Genomic DNA, 15772 nt, shown 5'->3' on the forward strand with positions numbered 1-15772 from the left:
GTGATTCTCCTGCCTCAGCCTCCCGAGTAGCTACGATTACAGGCGCCCATCACCACGCCCAGCTAATTTTTTGTATTTTTAGTACAGATGGGGTTTCACTGTGTTAGCCAGGATGGTCTCAAACTCCTGACCTCAGGTTATCTGCCCGCCTCAGCCTCCCAAAGTGCTGGGATTACAGGTGTGAGTCACTGCACCCGACTATTTTTTATTTTTTTGAGACGGGGTCTCACTCTGTCGCCCAGGCTGCAGTGTAGTGGCATGCTCTTGGCTTACTGCAAACTCTGCCTCCCAGGTTCAAGTGCTTCTCGTGCCTCAGCCTCCCAAGTAACTGGGATTACAGGCGCCCACCACTACACCCAGCTAATTTTTGCCTTTTTAGTAGAGAACTGGGTTTCACCATGTTGGCCAGGGTGGTCCCGACCTCCTGGCCTCAAGTGATCCTCCTGCCTTGGCCTCCCAAAGTGCTGAGATTACAGGATTGAGCCACTGCCCCCGGTCTCCAAGTAAAGTGCTTTTATTTGTAATTATTCAGCTAAGCAAACAAATATGCTGGTTACATATTAGACACATTCTGCAGCCTCCAAAAGCTTTCATAAAAATTAGAATAAGAAGTCGGTATAGAAATAGAGATGATTGAAAGGTTTTGGGGTAGGCATCTTTTCCTGTATTCTTTTAACATACTTTTTTTCTAGCTTTTATTTATTTTGTGGTAAAAATATGTAATATTAAGTGTGCCATTTTCAGTATTTTAGAATTACAATTAAGTGTCATTAATTGTAGTCACAATATTGTGTGACTATCACTACTCTCTATTTCTAAAACCTTTCCATCACTACAAACAGAAACTCTGTACGCACTAAGTAATAATTCTCCATTCTTTTTCTCCCAGCCCTAGTAACCTCTATTCTGCTTTCTGTTTCTATAAATTTGTCAGCCGTTTTAAAAAGATGAACTTTGACAGCTGTGTGGATGGGAAATGGCCTAAGGCAGGGTCCCCAACCCCTATGCCACAAACCAGTATTGGTCCATGGCATGTTAGGAACCAAGCTGCACAGCAGGAGGTTCATCTGTATTTGACTGAATTATTATTTCTGAGAGCGAGAGTGGAGCTTCATCTATATTTACAGCTGCTCCCCATTGCGTGCATTACCACTGGAGCTCCGCCTCCTGTCAGATCAGCAGCAGCAGAAGTGGCGGCAGATTCTCACAGGAGCCTGAACCTTACTGTGAACTGCACGTGCAAGGGACCTAGGTTGCATGCTCCTTATGAGAATCTAATGCCTGATGATCTGTCACTGTCTCCCATCACTCCCATATGGTATGATCTAGTTGTAGGAAAACAAGCTCAGGGCTCCCACTGATGCTACATTAAGGTGATTTATGTAATTATTTCATTATATAGTACAATATAATAATAGAAATAAGGTGCACAATAAATGTAGTGTGCTTGAATCATCCTGATAACCATCTCCCCACTCACCGTCCCAGTCCATGGAAAGATTGTCTTATGATGAAACCCATCCCTGGTGCCAAAATGATTGGGGACTGTTGGCCTAAGGAATGCAAAGGAATGAAACTTAGCTCTTTTCCTTCAGGTAATTGTAACAACATAATGTTTTGAAAACTATTCTTGTTAGTTTCTTTTTTGCTTTTCTCAGAACCCAATCTTTGCTCTAGTTGGCAGAGATGTTGATCAGGCTGGCAGAACTGGGATATGGAAAGGGTACAAAAAGAAAACGCTACATGGTATTCAACTTTTGAAAACAAAATAGTATTATGCATGTCAGTAGCCTTGCAAGCAAGCTGAGTTTTCCTTTTTTTCTTTTCTTTTTTCTTTTGAGGTCTCACCATGTTACCCAGGCTGCAGCCTGTGTTGCCCAGGCTGCAGCCCAGTGGCCCAATCATAGCTCACTGCAGCCTTGACCTCCTGTGGTCAAGCTATTCTCCCACCTCAGCCTCCTAAGTAACTGGGACTACAGATGTGCACCACCATACCCAGCTAATTTTTAAAAATTATTATTTGCAGATATGAGGTCTCACTATATTGCCCAGGCTGATCTTGGATTCCTGGACTCAAGCAATCCTCTCTCTTCAGCCTCCCAAAGTGCTGGAATTATAGGCATGAGCCACCTCACCTGGCCACAAGCTGAGTTTTTATCTTAAGAGATGGTTTTTCTAAATTCCTTTTCCCCCTTTAATATATCACTTGCTGAATCAGGAGAGACCAACTCAAAGTTTCATGTTATTGAAAGGATATTCTTCTGTTTATATTAGCAAAGCCACAAGTCTTGCTAATCAATAGTAGAAAGAGGCCTGACATGGTGGCTCACACCTGGAATCTAAGCATAATAACTTATGTAATTATTTCATTATATATTAGGGAGGCCAAGGCAGGAGGATCACTTGAGCCCAGGAATTCGAGACCAGCCTGGGCAACATGATGAAATTCAATCTCTACAAAAACTACAATCACAGCTCACTGCAGCCTTGACCTCCTGGTGTCAAACGATTCTCCCACCATCTGGAACTACAGTTGTAGGTGGTGCACGCCTGTAGTCCCAGCTACTCCAGAGGCTGAGGTGGGAGGATCCCTTGAGCCCAGGAGGTCAAGGTTGCAGCAAGCCATTATGGCACCACTGCACCCCAGCCTGGGTGACAAAGCAAGACCCTGCCACACACACACACACACACACTAGAGGGCAAATAGGTTAAGTTTGCCTGCAAGTAACAGAAATACGGCAGATAATAGTAGCCTCAAGGTAAGAGTTTGTTTCTTTGCCATATTCCGGAATTCATTAAAATAACTGAGGTCGGCTGGGCACGTTAAATTTGCCTGCCAGTAACAAAAATACTACAGGATAATAGTAGCCTCAAGGTACAAGTTTGTTTCTCTGCCATATTCCAGAATTCATTAAAATAACTGAAGTTGACCAGGTGCAGTGGCTCACGCCTGTAATCCTGGCACTTTGGGATGCCGAGGCGGGTGGATAACCTGAGGTCAGGAGTTTGAGACTAGCCTGGCCAACATGGTGAAACCCTGTCTCTGCTAAAAATACAAAAATTAGCCAGGTGTGGCACATGCGTGTAATCCCAGCTACCAGGGAGGCTGAGGCAGGAGAATTGCTTGAACCCGGGAGGCAGTGGCTGCAATGAGCCGAGATCGTGCCACTGTACTCTAGCCTGGGTGACACAGCGAGACTCCATTTCAAAAATAATAATAATAACAAAATAAAATAACTGAAGTCTACCAGGTTGTCAGACCAAGTCTGTTATGGCATTCCATCGTGTTGGGGACTTAGGTTCCTTCTATCTTGCTATCTGCTGTGCCTCACAGAAGAGATAAAATCTACATTCCAGCCAGCAGGAAGACACATGGAGAAAGAAGAGCGTATCACCTTTCTTTAAGCATACTTCCCGTAAATATACAATGTGTGGTAGAGAAGAAGAGATTTCTTCTTTTTTTTTGAGACAGGGTCTTGCTGTATCACCCAGGCTGGAGTGCAGTCGTGCAACCTTGGCTCAGTGCAACCTCCGTCTTCTGGGTTCAAGCAATTCTCCTGCCTCAACCTCCCGATTAGCTGGTACTACAGGCAGGCACACCATGCCAGGCTAATTTTTTTTGAATTTTTAGTAGACACAGGGTTTCACCATGTTGGCCAGGCTGGTCTTGAACTCCTGACCTAAAGTGATCCTCCTACCTTGGCTTCCCAAAGTGCTGGAATTACAACTGTAAGCCACCGTGCCTGGCTGGGGAGAAGAGATTTCTTTCCTAACTCATTGCTAGGTTCACGGCTGAGGCTTCTATAATAACAAATAAGAAAAACATACAAATTTATTCAGTAAGACTTTTATGTGACATAGGAGCCTTCCTAAGGAAATGAAGACCAAAGAAACAGGTAAGCTTGTGTGTGTTTTTTTTTATGCTTAGGTTTGATGAAGAAGTGGACAATTTGAGAGAAGTATGATTGAACAGAGAGGGTAGGATATGATGATGATGACCTTATGGGAATTTGAAAGGCCTGTTTGTTCAGGTTCAGTATGGTCCCTTTCCTTCAGGTATAGGAGGAGTACCTCTCAAATGGGGGTCTTATAACCTGCTTCAGGGGAGACAGGTCAGGAAAAATGAGAGTGACTTCCTGCTTCCGCTGTTTTCTCAAATGTCAGGGTGCCATATTTCAGGGTAGCATATCCTGAACCCCATCAGTATGTTTACATCCCATTGGGTAAAACTTAGTTATATGGCCATAACTAACTGCAAGGCAGCCAGACAGTAGGTGCTCTATCATTATGGAAGAAGGGGCATACAGATATTAAAGAGTAACTAGCACATTTTCCACAGAAGGGGAGGTAGTTTAAAGAATGAGACTGCAAGATGGCACTACGGAGTGGAGGGCTATAATGGAGGCTTCTGAACAGGTTAAAGGCAATCATCGTGAGGGCAGTGAGTATCAAGAGTAGGTTAGGGGTCGGGCACAGTGGCTCATGCCTATAATCCTAGCACTTTGGGAGACCGAGGCAGGGGGATCATCTGAGGTCAGGAGTTTGAGACCAGCCTGGCCAACATGGTGAAACCCCGTCTCTACTAAAAATACAAAAATTAGCCAGGAGTGGTGGTGCATGCCTATAATCCCAGCTACCCGGGAGGCTGAGGCAGGATAATCGCTGGAACCCGAGAGGCCAAGGCTGCAGTGAGCCGAGGTTGTGCCACTGCACTCTAGCCTGGGTAACAGAGTGAGACTCTATCATGAAAAAAAAAAAAAAAAAAAAAAAAAAGAGCAGGTTAGGCTCTTCTCAAGAGGCTGGGAAATGGGTTTTGCTGGCTAAGAAAGTAACAAAGAAAATTTCTCTTTTCTGTAACTGTGGCTAAGACTGGTCCTGTCCTGCCTTTGCCATAAACTATGTGGGAAATGACTTTCCTTCAGAAAATGAGTCCCTAAAGAGAAGGGAGCCTGATGACCATCTCTCTCCATGTTGCCTTGAAGAGCCAGGAAGTAGGAATAAGGGGAGTCAAGCAAGGCCTTAAGCAGACTCTAATACTCAAGCTGGCCCTGTTGCCTTTGGAAGAACGTGACTCTGGTGAGTAGCAGCAGGTAGAGGTATATAATCTGGGATATGTGCGGCTCTGATGCCTTCCATTTTAGAAAGGACTCTGCTTCCCTCTGGCCTTTAATTTATGCCACATAGGCACAGGGGCTACATAACATAGTGGTTTACAGCAAGGATTTGGGAACCAGACTGGCCAGTTTTGAACTCCAGCACTATTCCTTGATATCTCTGAAACTTGGAACAAGTAACTTAGTCACTATGCATGAAAAGAGATAATAATACTAGTACTTTCCTCATACTACAAGACTGCAAGATGTAATCAAGACCAGAAATATATAAGCACTGTAAAAACAATGTAAAACCAAATGAAAATTTTTCACTTGTATCTTCCAAAAATAAAAAAAAATAGCTATTTGGGATTCTTATCTACTTTGTCCCTATAGTCTTATATATTGTTTCTCTTATGTCAGATTTCTAACTGGTGGTTCTATTTTGTTTTTTTTAATGAAGTTTTAATAAGGTTTTTTTTTTTTGTTTTTTTTTTTGTTTTTTTTTTTGGCAGAGCTAGCTGAGGTTTTATTTTGGACCCCCCAAAAAAGCAATTGAATTGTTTTGTAGCTGGAGGCATGGAGTAAAGGGGGTGCCCAGGCAGTAAACTCCTCCCGTGGGTGGGCTGAGGGTTAGGGCTGAGCCTCAGGTGGGTCACCTGTTTCCTGTGCTCCCCTGCACAGTGGCCTCCCTCCTGGGCTCTGGGGCAGCTGCAGGCGGGGCAGGCTGGGAGGGACTGCTGCAGCTGTTCAATGGGCAGGACGTCAGAGGACTCGGACACCAGCTTCCCATTGCGGTTCTTTATCTTCTTCACAACCACGGCCCTGGTGGAGCTGGTGCGGCTGAAGGAGCTGGAGCCCACGCCAGAGCCAAAGCTGGAGCCCAGGCCATAGCTGAGGCCGGGGCTTGTGAGGCCCCCATAGGCCAAGCTCAGACCACCTGCATAGCTGCTGATGGTCTTCGTATGGTTACTCATGTTCTGCATCCCAGACTCCAGCCAGCTCTCCTCGCCCTCCAGCAGCTTCCTGTAGGTGGCGATCTCCATGTCTAGGGCCAGCTTGACGTTCATCAGCTCCTGGTACTCATGCAACTGCTGCACATGTCCTGCTTGGCCCGCTGCAGGGCAGCCTACAGCTCGGACAGCTTGGTGTTGGCATCCTTAATGGCCAGCTCCCCACACTGCTCGGCATCTCAATGGCGGCCTCCAGGGAAGCCCTCTGGCCTTTGAGACCCTCAATCTCAGCCTGGAGCTGGCTGATGTTTGGGTTCATCTCAGAAATCTCAGTCTTTGTATGCCGCAGGTCATCCCTGTGCTTCCCAGCCAGCATCTGCAGCTCCTCATACTTGATCTGGTACATGCTCTTGGCCTCAGCCTGGCTGTGGTTGGCAATCTCCTTGTACTGTGCCTTGACCTCAGCGATGATGCTGTCCATGTCCAGGGAGCGGCTGCTGTCCATGGACAGCACCACAGACGTGTCTGAGATCTGGGACTGCCGCTCCTGATCTCTTTATACAGCTGCCTGAGGAAGTTGATTTCGTCGATCAGCCCTTCCAGGCGAGACTCCAGCTCTACCTTGTTCATGTAAGCTTTATCCACATTCTTCTTGAGAACAAATTCATTCTCCATCTCTGTGTGCTTATTGATCTCATCCTTATACTTGTTTTTAAAGTCCTCCGCCAGGTCTTGCATGTTGCCAAGCTCTGCCTCCAGCTTCAGCTTCTTCTGACCCAGAGTGTCTATGCCGCCTAAGGTTGTTGGTGTAACTCTCAAACATGTTGTCCGTGTTGCTCCGAGCCATCTTCTTTTGCTGCAGGAGGCTCCACTTGGTCTCCGGCATCTTGTTCTGCTGCTCCAGGAACCATACCTTGTCTATGAAGGAGGCGAACTTGTTGTTGAGAGTCTTGATCTGCTCCTTCTCTTGGGTGCACAAGGCCTGGATGTTGGGGTCCACCTCCAGGTTAAGGGGGCTCAGCAGGCTCTGGTTGACTGTGATGGTGGTGATGCCTCCCATGCTGCTGGCCCCACCATAGCCTCTACCCAGGCCACCCCAGAAGCTGCTGTTGCCCACTCAGGAGAAGCTTGAGGAGCTGATGCGGGCACCGGACCCACTAGCGTAGGAATGGCTGCTGAAGGCCTGGGGACCAGAGGTAGACACCTTGTAGGACTTCTGGGTCATCCTGATGGACATGGTGGAGGCAAGAGTAGAAGTAGGCAGACAACCAGGTGGAGATTCCAGAAGAAGTGGAGAAGCTACTTCTTATTAATAAGGTTCTTATAAGTATTTAATTACAACACAATACATAGTAAAAAATCAAAGTTAGCCATTATATATTAATATTATTATATTAGGGCCCATAGAACAAAATAGAGAAAATGACTGAAAAAATGAAACTATAAGGAGTCTACTTAGGCTCAGAAAATAGATAGATGGTGATGACCTATAATCCTTTTAGAAGTTAATAGATGAATAAATATAGGTGGTTTTCAGTTGTGTTATCAGTTCATACAATGGAAATAACCTTAAATCTATAGGAAATGACAGACACAAATGGGGTAAAGACTGAGTTAATGAATTATTTTTACAGTTGAGCAGTATTAAATCCAAAAATGTTACTCTGTTGCTTATATAACAGATCTATGCTTTTGGTTAGTCCCTTGCAGCAATTATGAAAATCACAAAACTCCAAGTAAAAAGCAAAGTTCAATTCAGATTTTCTTGGGAGTAAATATATGTGACCAAAACAGTACCATTATATCAAAGAGAAACAATATAAAGGGTTGTAGGGACAGAACAGATAAAACTCTTAAGTGTCTTTTTGTTTTCCTTTTTTTTTTTTGAGATGGAGTATCCCTCTGTAGCCCAGGCTGGAGTGCAGTGGTGCAATTTCAGCTCACTACAACCTCCACCTCCTGGATTCAAGTGATTCTCTTGCCTCAGCCTCCCAAGTAGCAGAGATTACAGGCACCTGCCGCCACGCTGGATATATATATATACATTTTTTTTGAGACGGAGTCTTGCTCTGCCGCACAGGCTGGAGTGCAGTGGTGTAATCTCAGCTTACTGCACCCTCCACTCCTAGGTTCAAGCGATTCTCCTGTCTCAGCCTCCTGGGTAGCTGGGATTACAGGCACACGCTACCATGCCCAGCTAATTTTTATATTTTTAGTAGAGATGGTGTTTTACCATGTTGGCCAGGCTTGTCTCAAACTCCTGACCTCAGGTGTTCTGCCCGCCTCGGCCTCCTGAAGTGCTGGGATTACAGGTATAAGCCACTGTGCCCAGCCTTTTTTTGTATTTTTAGTAGAGATGGGGTTTCACCATGTTGGCCAGGCTGGTCTCGAACTCCTGACCTCCAGTGATCTGCCTGCCCCAGCCTCCCAAAGTGCTGGGATTACAGGTGTGAGCCACCGTGCCCAGCTTGTTTTCCTTTTTGAAAAATACAGGCAGACAATCTTCATTTGGTAGGATTAACCATGCTGAATTTACAATAACACATTTCTGGCCTTGTTTACATCCTGTAGCTTATTTGTAGAGCATACTACCTAGCATATGTTGTGTGTTTACTTCAAGCTTATAATATCAGCTGTGAATTTTGTTCAGTTCAAGACTATCATAGTCTTTTAAAGATATAAAGATATATTATTTTAAACATTATCAGGTATAGGAATGAAGCCAGAGTAATTCTTTTCAGTAAATATTCCAAATTTCTTCGATTTTTTTTTTTTTTTTTTTTTTAGATGGAGTCTCACTCTATGTCCCAGGCTAGCGTGCCGCGGCATGATCTCAGCTCACTGAAATCGCTGCTTCCCGGTTCAAGCAATTCTCATGCCTAAACCTCCAAAGTAGCTGGGACTACAGGCACCTACTACCACACCCGGCTAATTCTTTTTTCCTTTTTTTTTTTTTTTTTTGAGACGGAGTCTTGCACTGTCGACTGGGCTAGAGTGCAATGGCGCAATCTTGGCTCACTGCAACCTCTACCTCCCAAGTTAACACTGTTCTCCTGCCTCAGCCTCTCGAGTAGCTGGGATTATAGGTGCACACCACCACACCCGACTAATTTTTTGTATTTTTAGTAGAGATGGGCTTTCACTATGTTGGCCAGACTGGTCTCAGACTCCTGACCTCATGATCCGCCCACCTCGGCCTCCTAAAGTGTTGGGATTACAGGCGTGAGCCACCGTGTCTGGTGTTTTTTGTGTTTTAGTAGTCTCGAGCTCCTGAGCTCAGGCAGTCCTCCCGCCTTGGCCTCTCAAAGTGCTGGGATTAATTTTTATTATTTTAATTATCTACATGTTGTAACTATATTTCTGCAATACTTTTTCCAGCAGATTATTTCTTGGTGAAATGTCCCTTAAATCAGATATGAACCATGTGAAAATAATCATTATAAATATTCTAATATGCAGTTATTTATTTGTTAAAAATGTGGGTACGTAGTAGGTGTACTGATTTAGATTTAAAGCAATTTTAGTTCTGGAAATATGTATTACTTTATTCATATTATTTTAAATTTGAACTTAAGTGTTGACTATTAGGTACAGGACAATTGTGAAAGCTGAAAATATTATTATTAAATAATAAAGCAATAAAAATGTTTTTTGTTGGGGGGAGAGGAGAAGGAAGGTTCAAATACACCTAGTCAGCGACCCAAGCGTCCTAATAAAAAATCATTTGGCATCGAGTCTTTCAGAGTGTGCTTACATGTTCAGAACATTCAAAACACTTGATTCCAGGCCGGGCGCGGTGGCTCAAGCCTGTAATCCCAGCACTTTGGGAGGCCGAGACGGGTGAATCACGAGGTCAGGAGATCGAGACCATCCTGGCAAACATGGTGAAACCCCGTCTCTACTAAAAAATACAAAAAACTAGCCGGGCGAGGTGGTGGCGCCTGTAGTCCCAGCTACTCGGGAGGCTGAGGCAGGAGAATGGCGTGAACCCGGGAGGCAGAGCTTGCAGTGAGCTGAGATCCGGCCACTGCACTCCAGCCGGGGAGACAGAGCGAGACTCCGTCTCAAAAAACAAAACAAAACAAAACAAAAAAACACTTGATTCCATGTATCTGAGGGAGAGTTATCACACATTTTGATCCTCCAAATTGAAATAATTTTTTAATTTTTTTTTGAGACAGAGTCTCATTCTGTTGCCCAGGCTGGAGTGCAGTGGTGCGATCTTGGCTCACTGCAACCTCCACCTCCCAGGTTCAAGCAATTCTGCTGCCTTAGCCTCCTGAGTAGCTGGGACTACAGGTGCACGCCACCATACCTGGCTAATTTTTATATTTTTAGTAGAGACAGGATTTCACCATATTGGCCAGGCTGTTCTCGGATGCCTGACCTCAAGTGATCTACCCACCTCGGCCTCCCAAAGTGCTAGGATTATAGGCGTCAGCCACTGTGCCAGCCTCAAATGGAAACTTTGAGTTTTTTCTCCTTTTGGCTGAAAAATGACTTTTTCAGTTTTGAAATTACACATTCCTTAATCTAGAGCTAATAAGTAACAAACTGACCACATGGTATAACTGTTGAAATTAGGACTGTATCATATAACAGATACCATATTATTAGTTAATCTGAGTTAAGTTTCTAAAATTTAGAAAACTGACTCTCTCTCAATAAGTACTACTATTTACTGAAGGGTAAAATAGAAGTTACATGGTGTAGTTGATGGTGTGGGTTAGCACACCTCCTGCAGGTGGGTGCCTACTGCTGCACTGAATCAGAGCCTCCAATGCCCCTAGGTTTCCCATTTGCCTCTCATGAAGCATTTTAGGTTGATTAATTCCAGGATAGGCACTAATACCATTGTTCCCAGTAATCTAGCAACATAGAGCCTTGTAAACCAAGACCTTAGACATTTCCATGAAGTCTTTTCAAGTGCTGCTTTCTACTCGCTGGCTGTCGTAGATCATTGCAGCTCTACAGGAAATCTTTGGAGTGTATTTCCAGCCATTTTAGTCTCGGCTCTTTTTTTTTATTTTTATTTTTTTATTTTTTTAAAGACTAGTCAAATGTAATAGTGAGATGAGGGGAAAGAGTAGAACAAGGAAGTTGATCTGTAACTGACTGTGACCCATCAGTTGAGATAAATCACTTCTTTGTACCAGCCTTAGCTCTTTCTGTGAATAAGGAACAGAAATCTACCCACATTAGTTCAAATAAAGGAGATGGGGATATGCAATAATTTTGGTAATTAAAATCAAATATTGTCAGCCTTCATGAGAAATAAAGCTGTACACTGAAGTTGTCAGGGACCAAGAAATCTGTATTCTCCCTTTTTTTTGTCTTCCTGGGGCCAACTGGTGTCTCCTTTTCCTTTCTCTTAGCACATTTACTCCATTTTCCTTTTTCATTTAGTTGGCAGATTGATGCACTGTTTTTAAAATGGCAAACAGACTGCAAGTCTATGTGACCCTTTAGCATAATTACCTTCAGGCTTTAGGCATCTGTTTAAAATCTTGAGAAATAGGGAGAGCAAGAGATGGAGACTGGGAGAGTGGAGGAAGAGGGAGAGAATATGATTTCATGTGGGAAAGCCAGTGATGGACTTCGTTTTACTTCAGGTATCTATGATTCAGTCAACCTTGGTTGTAGAGCTGTTAAATGTTAAAGATCAATCTTGTTCATCAACAACAAAGAAATGAAAGATAAAAAACAATCATTACATTTTTACGCTCCTTGACATTTTCTCTTAGAAGGTTAGCTGGATTTTATGATATTCAGTTGGCAAGAGCTTAAAATAAACAATTTGGTGGAGCAATATTGCAGTGTGGATAGAGTTTAGAAATAGACTATCACTTTCTTGTACTATGTACCTGTTTCTATGTGTATCTTTTCCTTTATTTTCACTAAATCAAATATAAGCACTGAATTTCTAATTATAATCCTAGATCTGCTAGAGAGGCATTTGATAAACCAAAACTTTTGAAAATATTTAGAACTTTCAAAAGGATCAAAACCTCATTAGTGGTGATGAGAGTATTTTAAAGCTCATATGGGCTTTATAGCTTCATTTAGTTCAATTCCATAATTTTACAAACAAATAAATGGAAGAACAGGCAAGGGAAGTAAGTGATGCAAGGCCACACAGCTCACTGGAGATGGAGCTGGACTCCACTTTCTGTCATTATGTTTCTAAATTCACCGTCATTATGCTTCTAATTAAAAAATACTACTTGGCAAACAATTCACATTAAGAGAAGGGATGATTAAAATCTAATAAGGTTATTAAAGGTTTCTCTCTCTTGATATGGGATCATTTTAACAAATTCGTACTAGATTGACATGTAACCTTGAGTGTTTTGCTTATTATCTAGGGATCTCCAGTTCTTTTGATTTACTATAATTCCCTTTACAATAATGAAGTTCCATGCCCGATTGGATTACCAGAAAGGATTCTACCCCTCAGGTGTTTCAATTAGTTCGTTGTTACTGTGATTGTATTTTTCTCCTCTCTATATATTATTTATGAAATTTTACTATAATAGAATTTAAAATATTACACCTGGAGGAAACCTTAGGAATTACATAGTCCAAAACTCCCTCATTGACTTATACCATATTTTATTTTATTCTTCTAATTATTGATAAACTACTGAGGTGGCAAAAAGGAATAAGAATCTGAGACTATGAATATGAAGCACTTTCAGGATGACTACTTTTGACCTCTGTAGAGAAAATGGAACTCAAATGAGGCCTCATCTTTGTCAATGAAGCTTTATTTACTTACACTATAATTATTTCTTGACTATTTGTACAGAATAGATTTTTAACTTGCATTAACCAAATCGTAATATTCACAGATATAAAATAAGAAAGTGACCATGTTTATGATTTTTATTGCAGGAAATAAAACCAAGTTCTAGGAGATTCTCTTATATTGATAATTAGTAGAGCATAAAATATACATGGACATTAAATATGTCATTAATGTTAAGGTTTTTCTACAAGAGAAAATCTCTTGTAGAAAATCTCATAGAAGAATCTTAAGTTTTATGATACATTTTGAACATTCTCTATAATATATTCATTAAATATTTACAGTGCTCTCATGAACAAAGCACCATCTCAGATATAAGGAATAGGTGTTCTGAAGTCCTCAAGCCTAAAGTTCTCTGTCAAACATTTCGGTTTTGTTTATGTTTTAGTGACAACACACTTTAAGAACTGAAAAGAGCTTTACAGCATAATGATGAAAAGGACAGAAACTAGGCTATTTTTACTTGCCAAGAACATTACATTCTAGCCAATACATTTTTTTAAATGATAGTGTGAGCCAAGTCCCAGGTGTCATTAAAGTATCCCTTAATGTGTGGAGCAAAGATTGTTTCTAAAAATTATTCAAATAGCCAAATTCCTAAATAGTAAAAAATTTTAAAAGTAGGTATCTAAAATTTAAAAAATTCTTTCTCATTCCTTTAAAAACCTATTTCTATTTTTCAGGTAAGAACAGCACAGCCTTCTTCCCATTCCTGGCTCTCTGTCAATTCCAGTACTAGATTTTGTGCTATTTCCTGTGCTGTGAGTTTGAATTTCTAAGCAGCAAAGATGAACAAGGTAGGAATAGTATGTCTTCCCATTTTCATCTATATTTAAAAGGTAGGAGGTGAGGCCGTGCGCAGTGGCTCATGCCTGTAATCCCAGCACTTTGGGAGGCCGAGGTAGGTGGATCACCTGAGGTCAGGAGTTTGAGACCAGCCTGGACAACATGGCAAAACCCCGTCTCTTCTAAAAAAACAAAAAATTAGCCGGGCGTGGTGGCAGGCGCCTGTAATCCCAGCTACTCAGAAGGCTGAAGCAGGAGAATCGCTTGAACCCGGGAGGCGGAGGTTGCAGTGAGCCGAGATAGTGCCATTGCACTCCAGACTGGGTGACAAGAGTAAAACTCTGTCTCAAAAAAAATTTAATAAATAAAGTAATCCCAGCACTTTGGGAGGCCGAGGCAGGTGGATCACGAGGTCAGGAGTTAAAGCGTAGCCTGGCCAACGTGGTGAAACCCTTTCTCTACTGAAAACACAAAAATTAGGCCTGGCGCGGTGGCTCACGCCTGTAATCCCAACACTTTGGGAGGCTGAGGTGGGTGGATCATGAGGTCAGGAGATCGAGACCATCCTGGCTAACAAGGTGAAACCCTGTCTCTACTGAAAAATAGAAAAAATTAGCCGGGTGTGGTGGCAGACGCCTGTAGTCCCAACTACTCAGAAGGCTGAGGCAGGAGAATGGTGTGAACCCGGGAGGCAGAGCTTGCAGTGAGCCAAGGTGATGCTACTGCACTGCAGCCTGGGCTACAGAGCAAGATTCTCTCTCGAAGAAAAAAAAAAAAAAAGAAGATAAGAGGTGGTGTGGAAACTTAGATAGATTAAGAGCCCACTAGCTGCCAGAAGTGTTTATATACATTGTTTCAATTCATTACTTTATAGACCATAGGTAGGCTTATTATCTCCACTAAGAGACCAGGATGCGCTGGTTAAGAGAAGTTAAGTAATTTGCCTAAGATCATATGGCTAATAAAAGACTGGCAGAGAATGCTAGGTCTGGCCAGAGATAGAGATTGTGGGAGATAGATATCTCACTCTGTAAGCAACTAACCTGTGGTATTTTTTATTTATTTATTACTGATACATATTAATTATTCATATTTATGAGGTATAATGTGATGTTTTGATCGATGTATATCTTGTATAATGATCAAATCCGTGTACTTAAGATATCTTTCACCTTAAACATTTACCATTTTTTTGTGATGAGAACATTCAAAAACCTCTCTTCTAGCTATTCTCAAACATACATTATTGTTAATGCTAGTCTCCCTACTATGTATCAGGATACCAGAACTTATTCCTCATATCTAACTGCAGCTTTGTACCTGTTGACCAATCTCTTCCCCTTCTGGCCTTGTCCATCTTCTTCTTTTTCTTCTTCTTTTTTTTTTTTTTTTATAGAGAGATGGGGTCTTACTATGTTGCCCAGGCTGGAGTACAGTGATGTGAGCACAGCTCACTGCAGCCTTGAACTCCTGGACTCACGGATCCTCCTATCTCAGCCTCAGCTGGGACTATAGGTGCCTGCCGCCACACCTGGTCTTCTTTTATTTTCTATTTAATTTTTAGTAAAATTCTTCAAATGGAATTGCCACTGCTTAAGATGGCAATGCTGGGCACCTGTACAAGAGCTGCTTTCTCTTCTGGTGACCTTGAATAAGTCTTATAGGTTTATTATTGTGTCCTTTTCCTATTTGGTTCTTTCAGTTAATGGACAATTCTTTTAAGACTCAGAACTGAAAGCCAGGCACCTTGGCTCATGCCTGTAATCACACCACTTTGGGAGGCTGAGGTGGGCGGATTGCCTAAGCTCAGGAGTTTGAGACCAGCCTGGGCAACATAGTGAAATCCTGTCTCTACTAAAAATACAAAAAATTAGCTGGGCGTGGTGGTGAGCGCCTGTAATCCCACCTACTCAGGAGACTGAGGCATGAGAATTGCTTGAATCAGGGAAGAAGAGGTTACAGTGAGCTGAGATCATGCCACTGCACTCCAGCCTGGGCAACAGGGCAAGACACTCTCTCAAAAAAAAAAAAAAAAGACTGAGAACTGGCTTTAAACAAAGATTTTTTTCTTTCCAAATTGGTGTGAAATAGGCTGGGCGCAGTGGTTCACGCCTGTAATCCCAGTACTTTGG

The 15772-nt window shown here is 42.5% G+C and overlaps 1 pseudogene; it reads right to left on the reverse strand.

Annotated features, from left to right (window-relative positions):
- Positions 1-6784, reverse strand: part of LOC105548091 — a 10502-nt pseudogene extending 3718 nt beyond the window's left edge.
- Positions 6785-15772: the final 8988 nt, after the last annotated feature.

Source organism: Mandrillus leucophaeus, unplaced genomic scaffold (assembly GCF_000951045.1).
Source record: "Mandrillus leucophaeus isolate KB7577 unplaced genomic scaffold, Mleu.le_1.0 Scaffold40, whole genome shotgun sequence".
In the NCBI taxonomy this organism is placed as follows: domain Eukaryota; kingdom Metazoa; phylum Chordata; class Mammalia; order Primates; family Cercopithecidae; genus Mandrillus; species Mandrillus leucophaeus.